Below are 24,775 nucleotides of genomic sequence, written 5' to 3'. Positions count from 1 at the left end.
CCCACTGAGCAGGAAGCCCAATGTGGGGCTCAATCCCAGGACTTTGAGATCATGACCTGAGCTGAAGGTAGACACTTAATCAACTGAGCACTGAGACACCCCTCTACTATAAGTTTTTGCTTTGTCATTTCCATGAAGCTCACATATAACAGCTTATATATGTAAGTCTATTTTAAGTTGATAGCAACTTAGGTTTGAATGCATTCTAAAACTCTGCCCTTTTACTACCACTCCCCCTGTTTTATGTTTCTGATGTCATATTTTATATCTTTTTATTTTGTATCTCCCTTAATTGATTATTGTAGTTATAGTTATTTTTACTATTTTTTTCTTTTAACCTTCATACTAGCTTTATAAATGATTAATCCATTACCTTCACTATATATTTACTTTTACCAGAGAGATTTATACTTTCCTAAGTTTTCTTTTTTTTTTTTTTAATTTTTTTTTATTTAAATTTATTTATTCATGATAGTCACACGGAGAGAGAGAGAGACAGAGACAGAGACACAGGCAGAGGGAGAAGCAGGCTCCAAGCACCGGGAGCCCGATGTGGGATTCGATCCCGAGTCTCCAGGATCACGCCCTGGGCCAAAGGCAGGCGCCAAACCGCTGCGCCACCCAGGGATCCCTTTTTTTTTTTTTTTAATTTTTTTTTTATTTAAATTTATTTATTCATGATAGTCACACGGAGAGAGAGAGAGAGAGAGACAGAGACACAGGCAGAGGGAGAACTAAGTTTTCTTGTAAGGCTGGTTTGGTGGTATTGAACACCTTTAGCTATTGCTTGTCTGGAGAACTTTTCATTGCTCCTTTAATTCTGAATGATTACCTTGCCAGGAAGGTATTTTTGGTTGGACATTTTTTTCCTTTTAGAACTTTGAATATATTGTGCCACTCTCATCAATCCTGCAAAGTTCCTGCTTAAAAATCTGCTGATAGACTTATAAGGGATCCCTTATATATAACAATTTATTTTTCTCTTGCTGCTTTTATGATTCTCTCTTTAACTTCTACATTTTCCTTATACTGTGTCTGAGTATGCATCTTTTTGAGTTCATCTTCTTTGAAACTCTGAGCTTTTGGGATCTGTATGTCTGTTTCCTTCCCCAAGTTAGAGAACTGTTTTTTTTTTTTTTTTTAATTTAACTTTCTTTTCATCTATTATTTCTTCAAATAAGCTTTCTGCCCCTTCCTCTCTCTTCTCCTTCTTGGCCCCCCATAATGTGAATGTTATTCTGCTGATGTTGTTCCATAGGTCCCTTAAGATACCTTCATTTAAAACAAAATTTTTTTCCTGCTCTGTTTAGGTGAGTTCCACTGCCCTGTTCCACTCCCCTGAATTTCCACTGCCCTGATCACATGCTGCTTCATCTAGTCTGCTGTAGAACTCCTCTAGTATTTTTTCAGGTCGGCTATTGTATTCTTCAGCTCCGTGACTTCTGTTTGGTACTTTCTTATATTTTCTCTTTGTGGAATTTATCTCTATTTTATCCATTCTTTTCATAAGTTCAGTAGCATCTTTATGACAATTACTTGAACTCTTTATTTCCTGTTTCTATTTCATTAAGGTATTTTTCTGAGGTTTCATTTTGTTCTTTTGTTTGGAGCATATTCCTTTGTCTCCTCATTTTGTTTGACTCTGTTTTGTTTTTTTTTTAATTTTTATTTATTTATGATAGTCACAGAGAGAGAGAGAGAGAGAGAGAGGCAGAGGGAGAAGCAGGCTCCATGCACCGGGAGCCCGATGTGGGACTCGATCCCGGGTCTCCAGGATTGCGCCCTGGGCCAAAGACAGGCGCTAAACTGCTGCGCCACCCAGGGATCCTGACTCTGTTTTTTTTTAATTTAAAGATATTATTTATTTAATTATTTATATGAGAGAGAGAGAGAGAGAGACCGAGAGAGAGAGAGCAGGGTGAGGAGCAGAGGGAGATAGGCAAGCAGACTCGACATGCTATGCATGGAGCCCAACATAGGGCTCAATTCCATGACCCTGAGACCATGACCTGAGCTAAAATCAAGAGTCAGACACTCAATCAACTGAACCACCCAGGGGCCCTCCTTTGTGTCTGTTTCAATGTATTAGGCAAAACAGCTACTGCCCCCAGTCTTTAAGGAGGGCCTTGTATAGTAGATGAATCTTATTGTTCAACCTCACCCTATCTCTTGGTTGTCTCTTGTATCTGATTTATTCTTGATAGATCCCCATAGTTGAGGGTATTCCAAAAGAAGGGATTTCAGTCAGCATCTAGTTTCAAGCTGATTGGAAACCAGAGCCTGAGGCAGCAATTTTAAACCATGCAAATATGAAATAAAATAAAATAAAATAAAATAAAATAAAATAAAATAAAATAAAATAAACCATGCAAATATGTACAGCAGCCCTATGAGACCACAATCATAAACTCTGCTGGTCTTCAGACCAGGGATCTGGAGGTGACAGTTGCAAGAATCAGGGCTTTAGACAAGTTTATAAATTCCTCTCTGGGAGGTACCAGCAAACTGTAGCAGGGCTGAGAGAGAGCTTACGTATGGTATCCCCTGGTCTATTCTACTGAAAGCCCCTCCCTAGCATCTAGATGTGGCAAAACTGAATTCTGCCCCCCCCCAAGTTAAAGTTCTAGTCAAGTAAATAGGCCTTTTTAAAAAAAGATCTTATTTTTAAAAGTAATTTCTACATCCAATGTGGGGCTTGAACTCATAACCCTGAGATCGAGTCACTTGCTCCATCAGTTGGGCTAGCCAGGTACCCTGGAAATAGGTCTTTTTTACAGAAAGACTGGGATGTGTTTCAGTTGGCTATGTGTAGTTCCCTAGGGGTGGCATCTGGTCAAGAATTCTCTCTCTCTCTCTCTCTTTCTCTTTTAAGATTTATTTATTTATTTGAGAGAGAGAGAGAGAGAGAGAGAGAGATTGATAGAAAGCACAAGTGAGGGATCCCTGGGTGGCGCAGCGGTTTAGCACCTGCCTTTGGCCCAGGGCGTGATCCTGGAGACCTGGGATCAAATCCCACGTCGGGCTCCCGGTGCATGGAACCTGCTTCTCCCTCTGCCTATGTCTCTGCCTCTCTCTCTCTCTCTCTCTGTGTAACTATCATAAATAAATAAAAATTAAAAAAAGAGAAAAGAAAAAAAAGAAAGCACAAGTGAGAGGGGGAGAGGGAGAGGAAAAGAGAATCTGACATAGCCTCCATGCTGAGTGTGGAACCTGATCTGAGCCTGATCTCACGACCCTAAGATCATGACCGCAGCTTAAACTAAGAATAAGATGCTTAACCAATTGCACCATCCAGGTGCCCCAAGAATTGTCTGTTAATAGTCCATGGCATCCAGGAATGCATGCCCCACCACCACCACAGCCATCAGAACCAGGTGATAAGGAGCAACCCCTGTGTGGACTGCATATGCCTGCCAGTTTTCACAGGGACCTGGGAGAGCACATGGCTGGGGCATGACCGCAAGCATTTTAAGATATAGGGAGAGCATAAAAATGATGCCTCCAGTATAAGGCCTTGGAGAGAGCCCCAACAGAACTCTGCTCCTCTGGCAAATGCTTTAAGATTAGCAAATGAATCTCCTTCACATATAGTCTAAGTGCTTTTCAAACTGTTTCTTTTGTGCTTGTCCTTGGGGGAAGTGCATTTGTGCACAAGCTCTTTAAGAGAAGTATCTCATTCCCCTCCAGTCTTTTGAGTCTTCTGGATGGAAACTGCATTGATTATCAAAGCCAGACATTTTGGGAATTTGCCTCTCTGTTGCCAGTCTCAAGGGTTGGGGTGCCTGATATGGAATATAAACACCTGCTTCTCAGGGAGAAGCTCAGGTTTGTGAAATCTGTCCTGATTGTGGGGTGGGGATTTAGGCAAAAGTACATCCTTGCCTCTCCTACCCTTCTCAATGTGGCCTTTTTACTGTTTGTTGTAAATGAGCTCTTTGGCTAATTTTCACGTCTTTTTCAGAGGTAATTATTTCATATGTAGCTATAGATTTGATGTGTCCACAGAAGGGAAGGAGTTCAGGAACTTCTTATGATGTCGTCTTGCTACAATTTTTTTTTTTTAAGATTTTATTTATTTATTGATGAGAGACACACACACAGAGAGAGAGAGAGAGAAAGAGAGAGAGAGAGAGAGAGAGGCAGAGACACAGGCAGAGGGAGAAGCAGGCTCCATGCAGGGAGCCCGACATGGGACTTGATCCCGGGTCTCCAGGATCAGGCCCTGGACTGAAGGCGGTGTTAAACCCCTGAGCCACTGGGGCTTGCCCTGTTTCTGCTTTTTGTTTGTTCATTTATTTTGTTTTTCAGATACCACATATAAATCAAATCATATGTTATTTGTGTTTCTCTGTGCAACTTACTTCACTTAGCATAATACCCTCGAGGTCCATCCATGTTGTTGCAAATAGCAAGATCTCATTCTTTTAATGGCTGAGTAATATTTCATTGTATATATACACCACAGCTTCTTTTTTTTTTAATTTATTTTTTATTGGTGTTCAATTTACTAACATACAGAATAACCCCCGTGCCCGTCACCCATTCACTCCCACCCCCCGCCCTCCTCCCCTTCTACCACCCCTAGTTCGTTTCCCAGAGTTAGCAGTCTTTACGTTCTGTCTCCCTTTCTGATATTTCCCACACACTTCTTCTCCCTTCCCTTATATTCCCTTTCACTATTATTTATATTCCCCAAATGAATGAGAACATATAATGTTTGTCCTTCACCGACTGACTTACTTCACTCAGCATAATACCCTCCAGTTCCATCCACGTTGAAGCAAATGGTGGGTATTTGTCATTTCTAATAGCTGAGTAATATTCCATTGTATACATAAACCACATCTTCTTTATCCATTCATCTTTCGTTGGACACCGAGGATCCTTCCACAGTTTGGCTATCGTGGCCATTGCTGCTATAAACATCGGGGTGCAGGTGTCCCGGCGTTTCATTGCATTTGTATCTTTGGGGTAAATCCCCAACAGTGCAATTGCTGGGTCGTAGGGCAGGTATATTTTTAACTGTTTGAGGAACCTCCACACAGTTTTCCAGAGTGGCTGCACCAGTTCACATTCCCACCAACAGTGTAAGAGGGTTCCCTTTTCTCCGCATCCTCTCCAACATTTGTTGTTTCCTGCCTTGTTAATTTTCCCCATTCTCACTGGTGTGAGGTGGTATCTCATTATACACCACAGCTTCTTTATCTGTTCATTTATCAATGGACATTTAGTTTGCTTCCATATCTGGGCTATTGTAAATAATGTTTTGGGGCATATTGCTGGCTCTGTCAGAAGTGCATACAACTCTTGACCTTGGAATTGTGAGTTTGAGTCCCACAATGGGTGTAAAGATTAATTAAAAATAAAATCTTCTAAAAAAATTATGTTTTGAAAAAAAAAATATGTTTCGGGACACCTGGGTGGCTCAGCAGTTGAGCATCTGCCTTCGGCTTGGGTTGTGATCCCGCAGTCCTGGGATCGAGTCCCACATCAGGCTCCCTGCATGGAGTCTTCTCCTCCCTCTGCCTCTGTCTCTGTGTGTGTGTCTCTCATCAATAAATAAATAAAATCTTTTTAAAAAAATTATGTTTTAATGTGGATATATTCTTTTTTTAAAAAAGAGTCAAACTAAAAAAAAACTAAAAAAAGAAGAGTCAAACCAGAATCTGGATTTTCTTTTTGGAAAATGACCAATTTAATATGTGTATAGATATCAGATATTCTTTTTAATCACCAAAATATTCTACTAATTATCTGGTCTTCTTCCTAACACTTTTGATAATTTTGACCAAAAATTCATTCCTAGCAATCACTGTTCTTTATTGCTGTGGCTTTTAAATAGTTATAATAAATATATCTTGTATTTTAAAAATGACTTCTATACATATATTGCCTCTTCTGGCCAATTCTTCTTGGTCCTGTCTTTGCCATATTAGGCTGTCTATTCAGAAATATTAGAATATGTTTTGTTCTTAAAATATTTTAGGGATGGGACACCTGGGTGGCTCAGTGGTTGAGCATCTGCCTTTAGCTCAGGGCGTGATTTTTGAGTCCAGGAATCGAGTCCCACATCCGGCTTCCTGCATGAAGCCTGCTTCTCCTCCCTCTGCTTCTGTCTCCGTATCTCTCTCTCTGTCTCTCATGAATAAATAAAATCTTTAAAAAATAAAATAAAATAAATAATAATAAAATATTTTAGGGAATTCTTGGAATATCCATTGGATAACAAAAATTTGTTCCTTCATCTTACAAAAAGGAGGAAAAATTGGCCATAATTTTCTTTATGTATTCTTCACATTTTCCTTACAGTACAGTGAGAACTTCCCCCCCCACAAAAGAGCAAATACAAAAAAAAAAAAAGGAGGAAAAAAATGGAAAAATTCATACTTTTTTCATTCTTGTATGCTATCAATATTTTCTTTTTTTAACTGAAATTTTCTTCTTTCAAAAGTTTTTATTTAAATTCCGGTTAGTTAACATGCAACGTTATACTAGTTTCAGGTGTACAACATAGAGATTCATCAATTCTATACATCACCCCATGCTGATCACAAGTGTACTCCTTAATCCCCATGACCTATTTCACCCATACACCACCCATCTCCTCTTTGGTAACCATTAGTTTGTTCTCTTATAGTTAAGAGTCTGGGTGGTGCAGCGGTTTGGCGCCTGCCTTTGGCCCAGGGCGTGATCCTGGAGACCCGGTATCGAGTCCCACGTCAGGCTCCCGGTGCATGGAGCCTGCTTCTCCCTCTACCTATGTCTCTGCCTCTCTCTCTCTCTCTCTCTGTATGACTATCATTAAAAAAAAAAAGCATACCAATCCTTAAAAAAAAAAAAAAAAAAGAGTCTGTTTCTTGGTTCCTCTCTCTCTCTCTCTTCTTACCCCCTTTTTTTGTTTTGTTTCTTAAATTCCACAAATGAGTGAATCATATGGTATTTGTCTTTCTCTGACTGATGTATTTCACTTACCATTATACTCTCTAGCTTCATTCAGGTTATTGCAAATGACAGGATTTCATTCTTTTTTTTTATGGGTAATATTCCATTATATATATATATATATATATATATATATATATATATATATATTCCACATATTCAATTTTCTGTAATGTATGCATATTATTTTTATTTTAAAAGAAGTAATTTTAAAAGAGATATTAGTTTTTCAATTAGAAAGTTAAGAATATGAGTCAAACACATACTTAATTTAAATTGCTTTGTCTGAGTCTGCCTTGTTAAGCCAACAGTTGGGAGACACCCAATAAGAAAATCAGAGTCACTCTGGAAAACTGTGTGGAGGTTCCTCAAGGAGTTAAAAATAGACCTGCCCGACGACCCAGCAATTGTACTGTTGGGGACTGACCCCAAAGATTCAGATGCAATGAAATGCCAGGACACCTGCACCCTGATGTTTATAGCTTCAATGTCCACAATAGCCAAACTGTGGAAGGAGCCTCGGTGTCCATCGAAAGATGAATGGGGGATCCCTGTGTGGCGCAGCGGTTTAGCGCCTGCCTTTGGCCCAGGGCGCAATCCTGGAGACCCGGGATCAAATCCCACATCAGGCTCCCGGTGCATGGAGCCTGCTTCTCCCTCTGCCTGTGTCTCTGCCTCTCTCTCTTTCACTGTGTGCCTATCATAAATAAATAAAAATTAAAAAAAAAAAAAAAAAAGAAAGATGAATGGATGAAGACGATGTGGTTTATGTATACAATGGAATATTACTCAGCCATTAGAAATGACAAATACCCACCATTTGCTTCAACGTGGATGGAACTGGAGGGTATTATGCTGAGTGAAGTAAGTCAATCGGAGGACAAACATTGTATGTTCTCATTCATTTGGGGAATATAAATAATAGTGAAAGGGAATATAAGGGAAGGGAGAAGAAATGTGTGGGAAATATCAGAAAGGGAGACAGAACATAAAGATTCCTAACTCTGGGAAACAAACTAGGGGTGATGGAAGGGGAGGAGGGCGGGGGGTGGGGGTGAATGGATGACGGGCACGGAGGGGGGGGCACTTGACGGGATGAGCACTGGGTGTTATTCTGTATGTTGCTAAATTGAACACCAATAAAAATTAATTTATTATTAAAAAAAAGAAAATCAGAGTCAGTTGGTAGGGATAATTTTTTGACTGTGGAGAAATGGCTGGAGGAAGGTGGGGCTGTGGGAATCTGTTTTCATAAAGTGTACTCTAAGCTGTAGAAGGTAGTGGATGTTAGGGAAAATAAAAGATGGGAAACAGATTTTCACAGGCAAATGAATCAGAAAAAAATGCTCTGGATACAGCACAGAGCAAGTGAACAATACAGTACTTTTGGGATGCAAGGGAAGAAAAGAAGAATGTCTGGGGGTTGATGCATAGAATAACTTACCCAGCAGTTTTTCTGAGTGTGCTCACAATGGCTGGCTAGGTCTTTATGAATTAGTGTGAGAAGCTGAGCTAGAAATGCCAGCAGATTATTTTACTTCTCAGAAATCAAATTTCCACTTTTTTTTTTTTTAAGCTCTATGTCCAATGTGGGGCTTGAATTCACAACCCCAAGATCAAGACTCGCATGCTCCACTGACTGAGCCAGCCAGGAACCCCTCAAATTTCTACTTTGATTTTGAGTTTTGGAAGAGTGATATGCTTAATATCGCTGAAGTCTCTGGGGCTTCTTAATGTACAACGTTTTATTCTAAAGGAGAACCTTTAATCTCAGCTACTGGTATAATGTAGAGGAAAAGGGATAGAAATGTGCATAAAAAACATTAGTGCAAATATGTATATGCATTTTTCTCCCCAGCACAGATGTAACTCCAGTCAATTAGCAATCGTGACACACATTCCTTAAAAGAAAACAGCTGATTCAATAATTGGAAATATGAACTTTATCAATAAAAATCATATTTTTTGGGTGTTCAATTTTCTTCTTCATTAAGCTAAGTTAACCATATTTATCTCTGAAGGGTAGACTTTAAGAGACAAAAAAAGAAAGGTATGATAGGGTTCAGGGCAGGCCACCCCGAAATATGCCATTTTGGCATGTAGATTATTTTGAACTGAGGACGATTAAGGCCCAAGACTCAAGAAGAGCCTTTACTTCACCTTTAACTGCCTAATAAATTTAGATGGGGGCCTCTGAAAGAGGAATTTGGCTGTCTCCATTTTTACTTCAAACTTTCTACTTGTGTTGTCGAAAAACAACCTCCATGCTTCAGAGTCAAAATATAACATGGAGACAGAGTTTGGGATAAAGAGGAACAATAGCTTTATTGCTTTGCTGGGAAAGGAGGCTGCAGCAGGCTTTGGCCTTCAAAAACTGCAAGACCACCCAGAGGAAGGAGATGGAATGGTTTGTTTTCTAGGGAAATACAGGATCTAGCCAGTTTTCACAGCAATTGTGAACGTAAAGCCAGCCAGCCTAGTTACTTGTGTCCTCAGCGGCTGGTATGGGGTTCCTGAAACAAAAGGCCAAGAAGGGAGGAGGGGAGGTTTGTGAATGAGAGGAAAAAGGTTACTTTAAGATCAAGCTTCTGGACGCTTGGGTGGCTCAGGAGCTGAGCATTTGCCTTAGGCTCAGGTGTGATCCCGGGTCCTGGGATGGAGGCCTGCATTGGGCTCCCCTCAGGGATCCTGCTTCTCCCTCTGCCTATGTCTGTGTCTCTCACGAATAAATTAATAAAGTCTTAAAAAATAAAATAAAATCAAGCTTCACTGAAGCATCAGTGCAGCCATTTGATTTTTGTTCAACTTGATGCTTTTAAGCTGTTTCAGTTGGGTTCTTCTTTCTGGCTAGTCTCTTGGCTCAGCATCCCCTCCTGGCAACTGAAACTACCCTTCAAGCAGCAAGGACTGCCCTGGGCCAGCAAGACCCCCACCTGCCCCTGATTGACCCCAAGACAATGATTGACTTGACCTTCACTGCCTACTTTTGTCCCACATTTTCCTTATCTAAACCTGGAAGTATTTTCAGTGGTTTGGAGACAGTCTTTAAGACACTAGATTCCTGTCTTCCTGGTTTGAGCCTCACAAATTAAATTCCTTTCTTGTTTCAGCACCACTTGTCTCTCTGCCTTTGGATTTTGTCAGTGGTGAGCAGCCAAATCTGGTCTGTTTAAGCCCCTCAGAGTCAGGTGCTCTTTCACCCCTGCACCGTAGCACAGTAAAACACCCAGCTGGTATCCAGAGTATCTGAGAATTCTTTGGTGTTGGGAAAAACCCACACACAGAAGTGCTGTGAATGTGAGTGAAGGAGAAATGTTTTTTTTCCTTTAGAGTTTGTGTCAGAAGTGTTGTGAGGTGGAGCGTTGTAAGTGTGAGTGTATTAGTAGCAGAGGGGAGGAAAAACACAAGGAGAGTTTTTCTTCCCTTTTTTTTTTTTTTAAGATTTTATTTATTTATTTATTTATTTATTTTTTTTTTTTTAATTTATTTATTTATGATAGTAACAGAGGGAGAGAGAGAGGCAGAGACACAGGCAGAGAGAAGCAGGCCCATGCACCGAGAGCCCGACGTGGGATTCGATCCCGGGTCTCCAGGATCGCGCCCTGGGCCAAAGGCAGGCGCCAAACCGCTGCGCCACCCAGGGATCCCAAGATTTTATTTATTTATTCATGGGAGACATAGCAAGAGAGAGGCAGAGACACAGGCTGAGGGAGAAACAGGCTCCCTGCAGGGAGCCCTATTCGGGACTCAGTCTTTAAAAAAAAGAAAAAAACATTATTCAAAAAAATCTACTCTTATGTGGCAAATAAATAAATTTATGTTATACAATCAGGCTCTCAGCTTCTAATTCTTTTTTAAAAATGTTATTTATTTATTCATGAGAGACACACAGAGAAAGGCAGAGACATAGGCAGAGGGAGAAGTAGGCTCCCTATGGAGAGCCCGATGCAGGACTCTATCCCAGGACTGGATCACAACCTTAGGACCTTAGCAGAAGGCAGAGTCTCAACCACTGAGCCATCCTGGCGCCCCAGCTTTTAACTCTTTATGTGATATTAGACACTCAAGCATCTGAGCTCAGAGCTGTGATTATGGGAAAATTTACAAAATATCCTAGAACATTCTCTATCAGAGACATTAAGAAGTCACTGAAGAAACTTTCCCAGTATAAGAAGAATGAAAACTGAAAACTGTGTAAGGACGTAATTTTTATTTTTTTAAATTTTTTTAAAGGTTTTATTTATTTATTCATGAGAAACGCAGAGAGAGAGGCAGAGACAGAAGCAGGCTCCATGCAGGGAGCCCCATGTGGGATTTGATCCCTGGACTCCAGGACAATGCCCTGGGCCAAAGGCAGGTGCTAAACCACTGAGCCACCCAGGGATCCCCAGGATGTAATTTTTAAAAACTAAAGCCATTATTTATTTATTTACTTACTTATTTACTTATTTATTTATTTTTATGATCGTCACACACACAGACAGAGAGAGAGAGAGAGAGAGAGGCAGAGACATAGGCAGAGGGAGAAGCAGGCTCCATGCACCGGGAGCCCGACGTGGGATTCGATCCCGGGTCTCCAGGATCGCGCCCTGGGGCAAAGGCAGGCGCTAAACAGCTGCGCCACCCAGGGATCCCTTTACTGATCTATTTAAAGATTTTATTTGTTTATTTCAGAGAGAGAGAGAGAGAGCAAGAGAATATGAGCTAGTAGTTAAGCAGACTTCCCACTGAGCAGGGAGCCCAATGTAGGGCTCAATCCCAGGACCCTGGGATCATGACCTGAGCTGAAGACATATGTTTAACCAACTGTGCCACCAGTCACCCCTAGGCATTTGCATCTAGAGGCTAGCAGTCTGGCAGTTAGTAGACCACTGTGAAAATCTGGTTATATATTGTACTAAGGTGATTATAAACCACATTGATCTTTTTTTTTTTTTTTTTTTTTTAAATTTTTTTTTAAGTTTTTATTAATTTATGATAGTCACAGAGAGAGAGAGAGAGGCAGAGACACAGGCAGAGGGAGAAGCAGGCTCCATGCACCGGGAGCCTGATGTGGGATTCGATCCCGGGTCTCCAGGATCGCGCCCTGGGCCAAAGGCAGGCGCCAAACCGCTGCGCCACCCAGGGATCCCCACATTGATCTTTAAGTTATTAAAATGAGATAATGTTTGAAGTTATGAGTATACCTCATCTGTAGATGAGATTACTCAGGAAGAGTTTGTAGTAAGAAGAGGACCAAGGAAAAAATTCTTAGAAAAAAACACAGTTTAAACAGAGAGTAGATCAGAATTATTTTATTTTCATTTTTTTTAGAGAGGGAAGGGGCAAAGGGAGAGGAGAGAGAGAAGCTCAAGCAGGGTCCACATCCAGCTCAGAGCCCAAAGGTGGGGTTGGATCTCACAACTCTGAGATCAGGACCTGAGCCAAAATCAAGAGTCAGATGCTTAACTAATTGAGCCAACGGATCAGATCTTAATGGTAGGATTCAAGAATGGTGGTATCGCTGTAAGGTGTATGTTTGTATATATTTTTGGAGAGTGGGAATGAGTTAAGAGAGAAGAGGATTTATTTATTTATTATTATTTATTTATTTATTGTCTCCACTCCCAACATGGGACTCTAACTCAAGACTTTGAGAGATCAAGAGTTGCATACTCTACCCACTGAGCCAACCAGGTGCTCCAAGGACTTTCTTTTCTTTACTCTATAAATTTGTTTGTCCAGATGGTTAGTAAAACTGCATCTACATTTTATTTGTGTACTTTAATAGTACCTTAAGGTAAAAATAAGAATATAGGACAAAATGAAATAATGAAACTTCACAAGGAGTAGAGAGTGTAAAGATAGGGTTACTAGACCTTGAGAGATCTGTTAAACTGTTAGATGCCTCTGTGGTAGGCCTGTAAAGCTGCTTGCTACACTAGAGTCCACAATGAACTATTAATTGAATGGTGTTTGGCAACTTCCTAAAAGGGCAGAGGCAACCTTAGTCCCTTCTATGGTCCATGGGGAGGCTGCCTTCCTGGAGTACCTAGCTGAAAAGTGATATATGGTGTACAGTCTCATCAAACTTGGCAGTCACTGTCTGCTTTTACTAATTTGTGGAGAAGATCATTCATCCCTTGCAGAGGAGACCTAGGATGTATATTTTGAAATGCTGGACCAAAAGATGAAGTACTTAGAAATACAAACAGCATTCTCATGAGTGTTTTCAATAGAAGGTTGGCAATGGGAAGGAAGAATGATATGGAATGCAGATGCTTAGGTGCATGGAAATAATCACATATTTGGATAATGAAAACTGGTATCTAGGCTAGGGATAGAGCATATCCCTAAAAGACTTGAGGGACACAAATTTTCTCAGAAATATGCCAAACTAATCAAGAGGGCTTTAAGTGAAATATTGGAGGACAGGAGTGAAAACCCAGATAACACTAAATCTGTATATGAGGGCAAGGCACTTAAATTAACATTGAATAACAAAACAGAAATCCAGTCTTAAAGTTATCAAAATGAGATGGTATATGAATGTAGACATCACTTTATCTTCTACTTGGCTACTTCTTGCAAATTACTCTGCAATTGCTTAGCTGTTTTTGTGGTTTCAGGTTTGAGATTTTCCATAGTCAATGAGGCAGAGCTCAGAAGACAGAAATGGGAATGAAGGAGGCTGGCAAACTTCCCAAAAAGAGCCCACAGGATGTAGTACTTAAGTACGACCACCATAGAAACCTGTTTTCAGGTATCTAGGTATAGATTATGCCACTGGTACAAACATAGAAGATGCCACTGCAAAAACCCAAACACCAATTTATTAATTTATCAATCTAAAATGTTAGGAACAGGGGAAAGTTTCCTTTCCAGTTGTCTGAACATGGTCTTTTTCTTCAGTCATAACAGGTCCAAGAAAAAGGTAAACGATAATCTTGAGGGATGCAGGAAATGGTAAAGTCTGATTAACTATTCGCAACCCTACAAAAAAGAACTTCTCACGTGATAAAAATAACTATATTCACTAAGGAATATCTTTTTGGAATTTCAGACTGGAGGGTACCAGATAATCACTGCCATGTTATTTTATTTTATTTTATTGTATTTTTTTTTTTTTTTGCCATGTTATTTTAATAGTATATCTATTCAGGGCAGCCCTGGTGGCGCAGCGGTTTAGCACCGCCTGCGGCCCGGGGTGTGATTCTGGAGACCCGGGATCGAGTCCCACGTAGGGCTTTCTGTATGGAGCCTGCTTCCCCCCTCTGCCTGTGTCTCTGTGTCTCTCATGAATAAATAAATAAAATTAAAAAAAATAGTATATCTATTCAGTAGATTATTAGGCAGCCATTGCAAGTTCAGCTATGAAGACTATGCAACACAGGAAATATTATGGCATAATATCTAATGAAATGCAATTATATATATTTTTAAAGATTTTATTTATTTATTCATGCTAGACACAGAGAGAGAGGCAGAGACACAGGCAGAGGGAGAAGCAGGCTCCATGCAGGGAGCCCGATGTGGGACTCCATCCCGGGTCTCCAGGATCACGCCCTGGGCCGAAGGCAGGTGCTTAAACCGCTGAGCCACCCAGGCTGCCCCGCAATTATATATTTTACTCTAATTTCATTGTTTAAAAACACACATAAGGAAGAACTGACAATTTTTTTTAAAGATCTTATTTATTGATTCATGAGAGACACAGAGACAGAGAGGCAGAGACACAGGCAGAGGGAGAAGCAGGCTCCATGCAGAGAGCCCGACGTGGGACTCGATCCGGGGACCCCAGGATCACACCCTGGGCGGAAGGCAGGTACTAAACTGCTGAACCACCCAGGCATCCCGGAAACTGACTAAATTAAACACATCAAATGCTCACAGTGGTTGTATTAGAAAGATAGTCTTGGGATCCCTGGGTGGCTCAGCGGTTTGGCGCCTGCCTTCGGCCCAGGGGGTGATCCTGGAGACCTGGGATCGGTCCGCGTCGGACTCCCTGGGTGAAGCCTGCTTCTCCCTCTGCCTGTCTCTCTCTCTCTCTGTCCCTCTGTGTGTGTGTCTCATGAATGAATAAATAAAATCTTAAAAGAAAAAAAAGGGAAGTAACTTAAAAAAAAAGATAGTCTTAATGACTAATTTGTCTTTATTTTCATTGTTTTTCAAATTGAATAAGTTTTTTTTTTAAGATTTTATTTATTTATTCATAGACACAGAGAAAGAGAGACAGAGATACAGACAGAGGGAGAAACAGGCTCCATGCAGGGAGCCCGATGTGGGACTTGATCCTGGGTCTCCAGGATCACACCCCAGGCTTCAGGCGGGGCCAAACCGCTCTGCCACCGGGGCTGCCCGAAATTGAATAAGTTTTGTAATAATTTAAATATATATAGCTGGATTGTATATAGTGACTACTGCTTTTCTCTTTCCAAGTCTCCCAAGAGTCCACACGGAGTCAGTAAATAATCATCCAGCCTCGTGGCACTTTATTTTTCCTTCTTACAAAACTGATTTATTATACTATATTAGCAATATGATATAGACACAGTATATCCTGATTTTAGCATAGCATTTGATATATCTTTGCTCTTGATCATGATTGTTTGGATTAAACAGTAACAGAAATGTTCTCAGATTTGCTTATGTAAAATGTGAATCTAGGGGAAGCAAGAACATTGTATATAACCCAAGGGAGGAAGTTCAGCTGAGGATAGAAGTAACTGCTTTGTCATCAAGAACCAAGGCAGATACCATCTGCATCTTGTCAATACCACGTGGTCTCTGGTCCCTGGTTCTTTCTACACATCTGCTTCATTCTTTGTCTCCCCCTTCACACTCAAGCCCATGTTCTCATCTTCTCTGATCTACATGGTGCAAAAAGGCTGCTCAGTCCTATAACCAAATTTCCCCCTAGGCTGGGCCCTCTGGGCAATCTCTTAGAGACCTAGAATTCCAGTTTCCATTCCCAGGAGGGAAAAGCCAATTGATTAGCTTGGGTCATGTGTCCACCCTGGACTTGGCTATGGCAATGGAGGTGGGGTCATGTAATGTAAATTTGGCTGCAAAGGGGTCACCCTTGGTAGTGGGGAGAGTTCAGAGACGGGGCTTGTGGCTTGGCAGACAACTCAAAAGGTATCTACTACCTGGATTTCTCTAAGTCCTCAGGGTCAAGGTAGAAAAACAGGAGTTGGTTGAATAGATAGATTTCCAAAAGATAGATTGCAACTGGTTAAATGACCATACCCACAGAATATAAATCGGTGACTTCCTGCCAGAAGTTTCTGGAGGTAGTGGCTTTCAGATCTTACAAATAGATCTCTAGGGGCACCTGGGTGGCTCAGTGGTGGAGGAGCATCTGCCTTCAGCTCAGGTCGTGATCCAGGATCCGGGGATCGAGTCCCACATCGGGTTCCTTGTGAGAGCCTGCTTCTCCCTCTGCCTGTGTCTCTGTCTCTCTCTGTGTCTTTCATGAATAAATAAAATCTTAAAAAAAAAATCCAAACATTAAAAAAAAAAACCCAAAAAACAAATAGATCTCTAGTAATATCCAGTAAGTCTCTGTGGGAGCTCTATCCTGATCAACACATCTTATTAAAGTCTTGGATTCCCTGGGCTTAGTGAATTTGCACTCCCTCTTTCCCTAATATCCTAAGTCTTCTCTATCTCCATGCCTGTCCACATTGTCAGCTAATGACAGACATCTTAACTGGCTGAGAAAAAAAAAAAGGATTAAGGATTAAGAACTAATTATATGTTTATCATCAAACCTATCTACTGACCTATATCTGACTCAGAATCTTCCTTCCCTCTTATAAAACAGATGAACTGTCTCTACTCGATATTGTACATTGGATCCCATTTCCTCTCATTTACTCAAGAACTTGCCTTCTGACAACACAAAGAAATGGAAAGACAGGGACGCCTGGGTGGCTCAGTGGTTGAATGGCTGCCTTTGGCTCAGGATGCGATCCTGGGGTCACAGGATCCAGTCCCACATTGGGCTCCCTGCATGGAGCCTGCTTCTCCCTCTGCTTGTGTCTCTGCCTCTCTCTCTCTCTCTTCTCTCTCTCTCTGTGTCTTTCATGAATAAATAAATAAAAATCTTAAAAAAAATGGAAAAAAAAATGGAAAGACATTCCATGCTCATGGATTGGGAGAACAAATACTATCAAAGTGTTTATACTACCCAAGCCAGTCTATAGATTTAATGAACTCTTTATCAAAATATCAATAGCATTTTTCACAGAACTAGAACAAACAATCCTAAAATTTGTATGAAACTACAAAAGACCTCAAATAGCCAAAGCAATCTTTTTTTTCTAAGATTTTATTTATTTTTAAAAAAGATTTTATTTATTTATTCATGAGAGACACACAGAGAGAGGCAGAGACATATGTAAAGGGAGAAGTAGGCCCCCTGTGGGGAGCCCAATGAGGGACTGGATCCCAGGACTCCAGGAATACACCCTGAACTGAAGACAGATGCTCAACCACTGAGCCATCCTAGCCAAAGCAATCTTGAAAAAGAAAAGTAAAGTTGGAGGTAACACAATTCCTGACTTCAAATTATATTACAAAGCTGTCGTAATCAAAACAGTATGGTACTGGTACAAAAATAGACACATCTAGATCAATGGAATTGAATAGAAAACCCAGAAATAAACCCACAATTATATGATCAATTAATCTTTGACAAAGCAGGAAAGAATAACCAATGGGAAAAAGGCAGTCTATTCAAGAAATGGTGTTGGAAAAACTGGTCAGCTACATTCAAACGAATGAAACTGGACTACACCATACAGAAAAATAAATTCAAAGCACTCCACAGTTCTTGTACCCTTTATTTCCATTATATTACCCTATTGCAGCAATTTCTTGGTCATCCAAGGTTCTTTAGGCAAGAGGAGAGGCTAATCTCCAGACAGATGGACCAGATTCCTACTCCTTAACCACAAATGTAAAGGCTTAAAACAACACAGATTATCTTACAGTTTTGGAAGTCTCACTGAGCTAAATTAAGGTGTAAGTAGGTCTCCGTTTCTTCTGAAGGGAGGAATTTCTTTCCTTGCATTTTCCAGCCTCTAGAGGCCACAAGCATTCCTGGGCTTGTGTCCCACCCCACCTCTCCCCCAATCCCCACCCATTGCTTCATCCTAAAGCCAGCAATACATCATCTTTAAATCCCTCTGACTTTGACCCTCCTGCCTCTCTCTTATAAGGACCCTTGTGAATACATTGTACCCTCCTGGATAGTCCAGGATAATCTTTCCATCTCAAGAGCCTTAAACATATACGCACAATCCCTTTGCTGGGTGATGTAACACATTCACAGGTTTGGGGGAGTCAAATGTGGACATCTTTGGGGGCGATTATCCTGTCTGCCACATTAGAGGAAAATCTGTTTTTTATTGGCAAGGAAAGCTCCACAAAATTTCAGTGTTCAAGGTCTTCAGCTTCAATGAAATTTATCCAAATGTCCCCACCTAATTTTCAATTCCACTCTTTCGTGACCAGTACCTTAACTTGAAAATAAGAGGACATTGCAAATTAATTCAATTTACTTTGTAATTCATCCACTTTCATGACCAGATATTGTTTGTTTGTTTCAGGAATCTTGACCCTGTGGCTATATCAAGTATGGATTATTTTTTTCTCCAGGCAGGTAAGAAGCTTTCTGGTTCTTTATCCAAACTTTTTTTTTTTAATCCAAACTTTGAAGTGGGAATTCCAAACCTTGAGTTTATCATTTTCTCCAAACCTTGAGTTTATCATTTTCTTTCTCTAAATTCTCCAGTGTAACTACTCCACAGTCCTTGTACCCTTTACTTCCGCTGCATTATCCTATTGTAGCAATTTTTTGGTCATCCAGGGTGATACTAACTTAACCATTTGCCATTGTATTTTTTTTTTAAGATTTTATTTATTTATTCATGAGAGACATAGAGAGGGGGAGAGAGAGAGAGAGAGGCAGAGACACAGGCTCCATGCAGGGAACCTGATGTGGGACTCAATCCCAGGACTCCAGGATCACACTCTGGGCCGAAGGCAGGCACTAAACCACTGAGCCATCCATGGATCCCCCAGCCATTTGCCATTGTATGCTGTAACTACCAATGCTATTATCACTGGCAATGGGGTCCTTTATGTCTAATGGGATCAGAGAATCAATTCCAAATCCCTAAAGTTCTGCGCCTCCTGGAAACCACTTTTATTACTCATCACTAAATGTAGTGAGAAAAGCAAAGACACTGAAGTATTGTAGCATAAAGATATTTAATGTAAGAACTGAGGGTTAGTTGACTGAAGCAGAAGCTGGAGGCGTGAAAGGCTGGGAGTTGCAGGCAAAGGATTAAAGAACATTCAGTGATGGATTGAGGCGTTGGAGCAGATGAAGCCAGAACTCATGGAGAAATACAAGATAACAGAACTTGTAGAGGACTCTGAGAAGCTGCCATTTCTAGCCCCCTTGACTGCAAAGCAGGAGTTTGCACAGAAGTCTGAGAAGCCATCGTATTTTGCCGCCAGAAGTGCAAAGCAAGAGCTTGTGATGAGATCTGAGAAGCTGGAAACTGTCAGTCTCCTGGGAGAAAAGAAGTCTGTGAAGCTGCCACAACCTCCTGAGAGTGAAAGCTTCTTTTTTCTGCCTTTCTTATCTACTGTGAGTACCTCTCTTTGGCAAACTCTAACTCAGAACCATAAAGGGCAGGGGATTCTGGGAAATGTTCCTAGCTTCTTTTTTGCAATGCAGATAGTACAAGTGGGTGGTTGTAATGCAAAGTTGACAACCAACAGTTCAGTGTAGTTAAAATACTTCTGATTTTGAGAAATAAACTGGCAAGTTAAACTGACTTAAATGATAAAGGGAATTTATTGAGTCATGTAACTAAGTCTAGAGGTAAGGATAACTGTAGGTGGAGACAGATCTGGTAGCTCAAACCACATGAGCAGAACCTAGTATCCAGTCCCATGATCCTTGTCAACTCTTCATTGCTCTCTGCTTCCTATCTTCACGGGCATCTTTTTGTTGCAAAATGGATGTCAGTGATTCCCTCTCCTACATACTTCTCAGATTATGAATGAGAGTGGGTGAGTATTTCTTCACTCAAATATCAAGAGGAAATTCAATAAAATTGGATGTCTTAGGCCCTATGCTCTTCCCAAACCAAAGGATGGGACCAAGGGTAATGAGGATGATGAGTTCATTCTGATTAGCTGACTTGAGAAGGGACAACTGATAACTGATAACCACAAATGTCTACTATAGTTGCCAAAACATTCAGGACATGAACCAGTTAAATAGAATAAACCTACTATGGCCAGAGGGACTTTTGATTATGTGTCACTACTTTTGAAGTGTGACTTTTGAGCAATTGTATGGAATCTGGTACCTGAGAACTCTCAGCCTTGGTGAAAAGGAACAAAGGAAAATGCCCCAAACAGTTCCCAAACAAAAGATATGTTCTTAAACTTTTTTATTTTGATATTTTCAATAGTTCTTATTTGAACCTTAATCTGAAAACCCGAATTTTCCTGATTATGTTCTTATTTAGTAAATATTCTCTAGAACTGTAGCTTCTACAAACTAAGTCGGACAATCATAAAATTAGCAGCTAAAACAACTTTAAAAATATGTTATGAGGCAAAACCTGATACTATTTGGCTTCAGTCTTGGTACCTGGGAAAAGAAAGATGTCTAGTGTATCCCAGATGCCAGAACTGAGTTCAAGTCAAAATATTGTACTTATTGGGGCACCTGGTGGAAAGTATGTGACTCTTCATCTCAGGGTCCTGAGTTCAGGCCCCATGTTGGGTGTAGAAATTACTAAAAAAATATAAGCCTAAAAAAATATTGTACTTATTGCAGTGCCTGAGGCAGGATTATAAAGAGGCTCTGGATAAAACCTGACTGCAGCAACTAACCAAAATTTCATCCTAGAACTGCAGAAAGGGGGAGAAAAAGAAGAAAAAAAATACTGATTTTAATGAAAACGCTGGTCTTATTCTTTATCGCAAATGTTATCAGTTACATTAATCCAATTCTTATTTTATTTATTTTTTTAAAAGATTTTATTTATTTATTTGAGAGAGAGCACAAGCAGGAGGAGGGGCAGATGGAGAGGGAGAAGCAGACTCCCCTCTGAGCAGGGAGCCTGAAAGCAGAGGCTTAACCTACCGAACCACCACGCAGGCTTCCCGATTATTTTAATGATCTCTTGTCATAAGAGCATGTTTCTCTTTCATTTTCTATATTTTATTTTAAATCCAGTATAGTTGGGACACGTGAATGGCTCAGTGCCTTTGGCTCAGGGCATGATCTTAGAGTTCCGGGATCGAGATCCACGTCGGGCTCCCTGTAAGGAGCCTGCTTCTCCCTCTGCCTATGTCTCTGCCTCTCTCTCTCTCTGTCTCTCATGAATAAATAAATACAATCTAAAAAACAAAGACAAAAACCAACAACAAAAAACCCCTTAAATCCAGTATAGTTAACATACCGTGCTATATTTGTTTCAGGTATAACATACAATGATTCAACAATTCTATACATTTCTCAGTGCTCATCAGGATTAGTGTACTCATAATCCCCTTCATCTATTTCACCTGTCTCTCTACCCCTCCCCTCTGGTAACTATTACTTTGTTCTCTATAGTTAAGAGTCAGTTTTCTCTGGGTGTCTGGATGGCTCAGTTGGTAGTGTCTACCTTTGGCTCAAGTCATGATCTCAGGGTTTGGAATTGAGCCCTACGTTTGGCTCCCTGCTAAGCAGAGAAACCTGCTTCTTCCTCTTCCGCCCTACTCATGCTCTCTCTTGCTTTCTCTCTCTAAAATAAATAAAATCTTGGGGAAAAAAAGAGGCTATTTCTTGGCTTATCTTTTTTTCCCTTTGTTTCTTAAATTGCTTGAGTGAAATTGTATGGTATTTGTCTTTCTCTGACTTACTTCGCTTAGCATTATATTCTCTAGATCCATCCATGTTGTTGCAAATGATAAGATTTCATACTTTTTAAAAAATTTTATTTATTTATGATAGTCACAGAGAGAGAGAGAGAGGCAGAGACACAGGAAGAGGGAGAAGCAGGCTCCATGCACCGGGAGCCTGACGTGGGATTCGATCCCGGGTCTCCAGGATCGCGCCCTGGGCCAAAGGCAGGCGCCAAACCGCTGCGCCACCCAGGGATCCCCGGATTTCATACTTTTTAAATGGCTTAGTAATATTCCATATATATGTACATAAGTATATATATATTTCTCACATCTTCTTTATCCATTCATCTATTGATTGATAGACACTCGGGCTGCTTCCATATTTTGGCTATTGTAAATAACATAAATAATGAAAATAATGCTGCTATAAACATTGGGGTTAAAAAATAAAATAAACATTGGGGTGCACTTATCTTTTCAAATTAGTGTGTTTTTTTTAAATTTTTTATTTATTTATGATAGTCACACACACACAGAGAGAGAGAGCAGAGACATAGGCAGAGGGAGAAGCAGGCTCCATGCACCGGGAGCCCGACGTGGGATTCGATCCTGGGTCTCCAGGATCGCGCCCTGGGCCAAAGGCAGGCGCCAAACCGCTGCACCACCCAGGGATCCCTCAAATTAGTGTTTTTATATTTTTTGGGTAAATACTTAGTAGTGGAATTACTAAATCATATGGTAGTTCTATTTTTGACTTTTTAAGGAACTCCATACTGTTTCCTACAGGGGCTGCACCAGTTTGCACTCCCACCGACAGTGCACAAGGATTCCTTTTTCTCCACATCTTCACCAACACTTGTTTCTTGTGTTTTTGGTTTTAGCCATTCTGACAGGTGTGAGGTGATATCTCATTGTGGTTTTGATTTGCATTTCCCTGACAATAAGTGATGCTGAACATCTTTAGAGCATGTTTTTCTTTGTTGAAAACATCATTCAAAGAAAAATGACCACATGTAAATAACACCCTATTTGTAGATTTGTCTCTTGCCAAAAGAAATCAACCGTGAGAGACTTTACGATAGTGGCCTTCTAATTCATTTCCCTGATAGCCTCCCTCAGTCCATGGTCTACACAACATTCAGAATTATCTGGATTATTCTGGCCACTTAAAATTTAAATCATGTTTTTCTCTGGTTCAAAACCTCTAATAGTTTCTCCTCACATTTAAAATAAAAGCAAAATGCTAACCACCACAGCTTACAAGGCCCTGGGTGGGGCAGCCTGGGTGGCTCAGCGGTTTAGCGGTTTAGTGTGGCCTTCAGCCCAGGGTGTGATCTTGGAGACCAGGGATTGAGTCCCACATAGGGCTCTGCCTCTGCCTGTCTCTGTGTCTCTCATGAAAAAAAAAAAAATCTTAAAAAACAAAAAGAAAAAACAAGGCCCTGGGTGATCTTGTTCTGGATACCTCATAGGTATGATCTACTACACTTTCTTCCCTTTGCTCTATTCAGCTACACTGGCTGGCCTCCATCATTCAAAGTGTCAAGCACACTTTGTCTTCCCTAAGTATGTGTATGTTTTTCTGTCTCACTTCTGTGAGGGTTCTACTGAAAAACTTCCCTCCTTGAAGAATCTTCTCAGACTACCCTACCTAAAACAGCAATCTCTAGTGCCTTACTCATTATTTTTCTTCCAATCACTATTATATATTTATTTTGTCTCTTGTTTATTTCTCTTACTGGAATGTAGCTCCTTGAGATTAAAGACCTTGCTGTTTTGGTGAGTTATATTCCTAGCACCAGAAATGTATCTGTGACATGTGGTACATGGTTGAATGTGAATGTATTTAACTAGGAATGGCACCACTATTTACGAAGCATTTAGATGAATCGAGACATATTTTGGAAGTACGATTGGATGGAGGGGGTGATACCAAGGACTCCTGATTTTTTCCAGGAGCACATGAGTGAGTGGAGATGTCATTTACTGAGAAAAGGAAGTCTAAAGAAGTTGATATGTAGGGAAAGTGGAGTTCAATTTTGAACATCTCAGGGTTGAGATTCCTGTGGGATATCCAAGAGGAGACATTATGGAGGCAGTTGGATATGTAGGTCTGGAGTGGAATGATTAAATTTCCTTATTGTTAGAATCCTTGAGCTAGATTTCCTTTGAGTCTAAAGGCATCCTATTGACACCCCTGTGGTTAAACATAACTCAAGATTCTACAATAGATTTGCTGAAAATCTGAAAGTTCACAATGGTGGGGCCTCTATGTTCTCTAGGTGAAGGGAGAGCTTCTGGACAACCAGGACTGGTAATAGAGAATGTTCAGTTTGGGCAATTGGCTACTTCACTTAAAATCACAGGCTTGAATCTTACTGAGGGTGTTCTGCAAATGAGTAATTGGCTAAATGGTTGTAGAAGAGGCTCAAATATGATATCTTGTATAGGAAATGGGTTCTTTCTTTTTCTTCTAGACAGTTTATTCCAGGTTGCTGAATGGAATGCATGTTCCACTTTTAAAAATGTGAGGAAAGGATATGCTTTGTCCCCTGTAAGGAGTGTATTTAGCAGATTAAAACCATGGCTTTTATATATCTTGTTCTGGGTAAAAGTGATTCCAGTTTAAAATTCAAACAAACTTGTTTGCCTTTTTACAAGTACTCTTCTTTTCCTGCAGTTATTGCTTCACAAAGGCAGAATTCAATGAAGATCCAGTATTTCAGTGTGTTATCTGAAATACACAGGGAGGGGCACCTGGGTGGCTCAGTGGTTGAGTCTCTGCCTTTGGCTCAGGTCCTGATCCCAGGGTCCTGAGATCGAATTCCACATCAGGCTCCCTGCAGGGAGACTCCTTCTCCCTCTGCCTATCTCATGAATAAATAAATAATTAAAAAAAAAAAAAAAAGACACACACACACTGGGA

At 40.5% G+C, this 24,775-nt stretch overlaps 1 protein-coding gene across 4 annotated transcripts in view; it reads right to left on the bottom strand.

The window, feature by feature from the left end:
• LOC112646486 (uncharacterized) overlaps positions 1-24,775 on the bottom strand; it is a 264,641-nt gene that overhangs the window by 170,463 nt on the left and 69,403 nt on the right. The window contains exon 9 of one of the 4 annotated variants that reach the window (XM_025426517.3): positions 14,627-16,410. The exons of 2 other annotated variants lie outside the window; for them this stretch is intronic. The gene's annotated coding sequence lies outside the window, so the exon portion shown is untranslated. Of the gene's footprint in view, positions 1-14,626; positions 16,411-18,083; positions 19,508-24,775 lie in introns of those variants that run through there. One more of the 4 variants, XM_025426497.3, reaches the window with a different exon arrangement.

This window comes from Canis lupus, chromosome 32 (assembly GCF_003254725.2).
Source record: "Canis lupus dingo isolate Sandy chromosome 32, ASM325472v2, whole genome shotgun sequence".
In the NCBI taxonomy this organism is placed as follows: domain Eukaryota; kingdom Metazoa; phylum Chordata; class Mammalia; order Carnivora; family Canidae; genus Canis; species Canis lupus.
The sequence above is the reverse complement of the archived record's forward strand: the minus strand, read 5'-3'. Positions and strand labels throughout refer to the sequence as shown.